The sequence below is a fragment of the Papaver somniferum genome, chromosome 4 (genome assembly GCF_003573695.1).
Source record: "Papaver somniferum cultivar HN1 chromosome 4, ASM357369v1, whole genome shotgun sequence".
Classification (NCBI taxonomy): Eukaryota; Viridiplantae; Streptophyta; class Magnoliopsida; order Ranunculales; family Papaveraceae; genus Papaver; species Papaver somniferum.
Genome location: NC_039361.1, coordinates 16886781 through 16892370, shown reverse-complemented (window position 1 = coordinate 16892370; position 5590 = coordinate 16886781).

Sequence of the window (5590 nt, the reverse complement as noted above, 5' to 3'; positions counted from 1 at the left end):
TTCGCTAACAAGCCATGGAGCATATCTAGTACATAATCCAATAAGATGTATATTTTTAAGAACTGACTTGAATCGATGATTGCCCCAACTAAAAAAAATCAGTGGAAAAGAGCTGGCGCATGATAATGTTTTGTAGTAAAACATTAAGGAAAGAGATGAGATGTAGAGACAAGAAGGAGAATATCTTATTAGAGAGATTAGGACAAATGCATTACACAGTTTCCTTTATATACAACCCTATGAATCTAGTTGGACCGCACATCCATGGGTCGTAGGTCTTGTAACAAAAATCTATAAGTTGCTGTTTTTTTTTTCTTCTCAATCATGATTATAGTAAAATTGATTGAGGGCGTTGGTGATCCTTAAAAAACATTAATTATGTCAAATATCTTAGATAAATTTGATCAGTTTTTTTTTTTTTTGTTGTTGATATTGATTAAAGGATTTAATTATTATGGGTTATATATAATAATTATACATAATTTCGTGGACTATGTTAAATGATTATAATGGTCGGTTTGGTTAACTTAAGCACTTATTTCAAATGGATTATGGTTAATAATTGTGTGGGCTACATTTAAGAAAAGCCTTGGATAAAAGGAGCATGTGAATCCTAAAACTTCTGGCAAACATGATCTGTCGGTGCTTTCACTTCTCGGCCTAAAATGAGATACTCTTTCAAGCTTAAATCTACTCCATAGAAAGAGTTGACAAGACCAGACTTTTACAGATACAGTCGAACATTTTCATTTGCGAATGTTTTCATTATAGTACCAACTCTTTTTGTATTTTGAATTATCACTTTCTACTGTTTAACGACAAAATATCAAACCTCCACAGTTTCTGTGGACCTTTTGCTTAGGTTCGACTCCATAGTTAAAATTTGAACAACTCGGTGGAATTTGATACTTGAATCTCCAGGACAGAAAACAAACTTTTAAGTTTTTACAAGTGCATAGAAATTGTTTATATTTTTATCTTATTTTTGTTCTTGGAGTCTGGAGTATTTTCTCATGCATATTGGACAATTAGGACTCCATCCAATAGTAAAACTCAGCCGCATGTATCCGCACTTCGGCAGTTTACCACTTTACCTCATTGATTGTAAAAGTCCCGCATGAAAACGATAATGAAAAATGCCAGTTGATTTGTACATATTTTTTGCTCAAGAAAGCATTCCGTTGATCTTTATCATGAATTTGAGCAGGCCAGCATTTGTCCTTCAGGGAGGGCAGTATATATTATTATCCCCCCGGCTAAATACAGTTGATTTGAAGTTTAAACGTCTTTATCTTCGCGCGTGTGTGTGTGAAGTTATGGAGCATTTCCCAACAGCTGCACAGCACCAGAAGTACGACTTACGGAGCCAGACAGACATTTGTACCCGAGACCAATTAAGAGTCATGGACCAACCAACACCTGAAGCTGATCAAGGTGGCTCAAAAAAAAAAAGAAATTCTTTCATTTTCTGACCAGAATTTCCATGAATTAAACTCTCTTTTAATTAGCTGCACACTGAAAGTTAAACACTTTACTCATCTTATATTTAACAATATTGGGTTGAAATTTTTGTTGAATTTGATCATTGCACTACTACAATACAATAGATATGTTATAAATGGAATGTTTGAACCAAATGTTATATTATTCTTATGATATGACTGGAGCTTTGAATGTTTAAAATATGTGATTTTATTTTAATTCTATAAAATTTTTGAGTTAGTGATGAATATGAGTATGTTTTGTTTTCCTCTAAACTTTTTTAATAATTCACGTGTATCTGATTTTACCCAACTCACCAAAACATGTAGACCCCCAATCTTGCTAGTTTGCAAAAGTATCGGATGAAATAAATTGTTTGAGAATTTTATAAGATATTTTTGGTGTTTCACGTACTCTAACTTGGTGACCAAGCTGATTTTTACAGTAGTGAATTAGGCGATGTTGTCTTCAGGGAAAATATTCTTTTGTTCGTCCTTTATATTGTGTCAGAAGGATTTTGAAATTGAATCATTAGTTTATTACTTATGAGCAAGAACGCATAGCGCGTCAGATTTAAATTTTGCTGAATTCGAGTTTTGTCCAGATTTTCATGTAGATGCTAGACACATTATTAGCGCATAGAAGAATTATTTCTAATTTTTTAATGAACTGGGAGATTTTCTAGTTTCTGGATTGTTATTAAACACTGAATTCCGACATCTAACGAAGTCTATAGAATTTTTTGAATGAACATGGGCAGAAATGCAATTTGCATAAGTAACTTCTCAATTTTGAATTTTTTGGTGTTGATTTAAATTTCCTTTTGAGTCAAGAAATAGTGGGGATTCGTTACCCTATGTATATTTGCACAATAAAGTTAGATCAAAGAATTAGCTAGAAATGAAGATCACAAGGTCATTGAGAATGAACTAATACCTACGCAGGTATAGTAAGACTAAAATGAACTTTAGTCCTAATTTTTAATTTGTTTGAAATACTTAGATCTTTGTAATTTTAATGCTTCATGTCACTAGATTTACATTCTTGGTTGTTGATATTGTTTATATGATGCATGATTTGGTATATATCATACGTAGAAAAATATACTTAAATGATGATTCTATTTAAACCAAACATGAAAAAAAAAACTTTGTAAGTTCTCATAAAAACGAAATGCATATAAATTTAATTAGTTATTATTTATTTTGAAACAAGCTTTGAAGCATTTGAACGAGAAAGTTGTCTACTTGATTCGTTCAAATGGTTTCAAAATTGACTGAAGCGACACGTGCACAAGACTGTTTATATATATGCATTGATGATTTGTTGGATTTTTACTCTAACTCATATAAAGTTAATGAAACTGAGAACGTGCTTATTTTATTATTTGACATGAAAGACATGGATGAGGATAGTGTAAATTTTTGAGTTGAATTTGTGTTTCTTTCGGATGAAGATAGTGTAAATTTTGAGTCCGACAATCTCCACAAAATATTGGTCGAGATTCACAATAGTGTCCCAGATCGAGACTCATTTTCTAGAACCTATACTTGTGGAAGATGGATATTTGATTTATATTGTCCAACTGCATTGCGATAAGGCCTCGGATTCGGCAAAATTTGAGTGATCAATCTCATACATCCGTATGAAAAATAAAAATACAAAGTACATATGGTTGTGGAGTTTTTTTTTAATAATCAAACAGTTACAAATTTAGCCATCACAGTTAGTAAACACTAAACTGGAGGCTGAACCATTACAAGTGAGAATACAAGATAAGGAAAGTAAGCTAAAGCAACAACGCAGAAAATAAAATAAAGGAAAAAACAGATAAGTGTCGAGACAAGAGTTGTTGCATCCAGATATAGAAGTATACATCCTCACTTGGTCCAGTTCTACAGAAGAAATTTCTGATTGTCCAACTTAACATCAGCGTCACTTCGACCTTGATTACAATAAACCACTACTGGATCCCCTTTCAAGACGTGGGTATGTTGAAGTTTAATTCTCATAAATGACCCACGCATGACATACAAAGGTGCATCACTCCTCCAAGGAGCGGGATGACTAAAAAATGTGAACCAAGACCAGTTCTCTCCAAACAGAAGAGTGTCAAAAGACTGATTGGAAAAAAAGAACATAGTGAAAAACTCCTTGTAAACCTGCCAAGAAAAAAACCCAACCTGTTGAAACATCCACCCAGACCACTTGTAGTCAAAGATTGATTCATCTTACACCTATACCAAACATATGTACTACCAGCCCAAGCCCCCGTAGGTGATAACTGGCTTAAAGATCTAACATCGAGATATGGCCAACATGAGTGTAAACTAAAGACCAGCAAATCATCCCAAGCAATCAATTGAGTAAAATGATTCGATGAGAAAACTCTGAAAACAAACATCTTGTGGAAATGATACTTAAACCACAAAAGTTCCAAACGAAACCAGAAACCATCCTCCGATCTAAAAACCTCATCACCTTAACAAAGGGCTTACGAGAAATAAGATTTAATTCCAATTGATTCAACAACTGGCAGATCTCATCCACCTCCATGAAAGAAGAAATAGAAAATAACTCTAATAACAAACACATACCACTTTGATTACCACTGACCAAATTGATTATCACCAAGTTCTTAACCAGTACCTCAGAGACAAAAAATAACAAAACAAAGCACTATCAAAGAAACTAAATCGAACTCTAGAAAGACACTGGTAATAGAAGTTCCAAACACAAAAAAGAACTAGTAGAAACAAAAGCAGGGGTTAGACAGGAGATTGATGAAAAGATTTTTAATGGAGGGATCGATGGGATTAGGCTTGACTGAATCACTTTGTTTAGTTTCATAAGCCTGTAGACAAGGACTTACTAATATGGAAGAAGTTGGGTGATGATGAAAAAATGGACGTTAATGGTGGAAATGATTCAACTCGGTTTAACCGGATTGCAGAGCGGAAACCGGAGAAAAGAGAAAAAAAACCAACGGTTGCGGAGTTATAATGCTTTTGGTATGACATAATTTTCATATTTTTCATATCCCTTATTTAAATCATTTTGGAAAGTAAATTTGCTAACTTAGTTAGCGTTTTTATTTAAGTCCAAGCGGGAAGATATTGGAGTAAACTAATCATGGTGTTTAGGTTTTTCTTTCACGTTTGATTTCACAGCTTGCAAAATCCGAAGATAATTTAATCCATTTCCAGTGTTGTGTATGGCCTATGGGTTCCGCACTTTCTGCAAGTAGTTTGGCACTTGAATTAAAAAAGAGAATGCAAGAATCAAATTTCGACAGATTTTTTTTTGTTATGTTTTCGTATTCAATCAACTAATTTTTTTTTCTCACAATTGACGAGAAAGTATGTATTAGGTAAAAAAGCATATATCTACCTCATCAAATTCAACGTAGTCGATCTCTGATTCCGGTTTGTCTCGGTCCCGAGCGAGACACTGGTACAACGTTGTCTCGGGGAGATTCCGTTTTCAAATCTCGGTGTAATCTCGATTCCAACTTTTATATATATAATTAAACCATGGTCCAGATACCTGTTGTTGCTGTATGCATATGAACTGGAGTATAATTTACTTGAGTAATGGCCTTCTAATTAAAAAGTATGGTTGCTTTTCATCATCAACACCTTTTAATTGTTCAAGGATATACTAGTAGAACATGTACATGCATACAAGAGAAAGTTAGAGAATCTCTAGTCGCAGAAGTTACGTGATATTGCGTGTATGTAGGTAACGGTATCGATGAATGACTGACAGAATCCCCATAAAATGATGATAAGATGGTGTTGCTGTTGGTTTAGTCGGTGGTTGGGTTACCTATTGAGTCCAAGACGGCAAACAAATGAACCAGAAGAGATAAAAAGGTGGCGTTAAGAGTGAAAGATCGTCTTTTACCTGTTAACTCTAACAACTTTTTTTCTTTTTCCCTGTGTATGACCTCGGTCGGAATTCCGGTTCATTTTGTCCAATCTCGGCCGGAATTTCGGTTACTTCCCGATATTTTCCGTCTCGGCGAAAAATTGCATTTCGTGTTACGTTGGTCCGGAAACGGAATTTCCGGCGGAATTCCGGCCGAGATGGCCGAAACATTGATCAA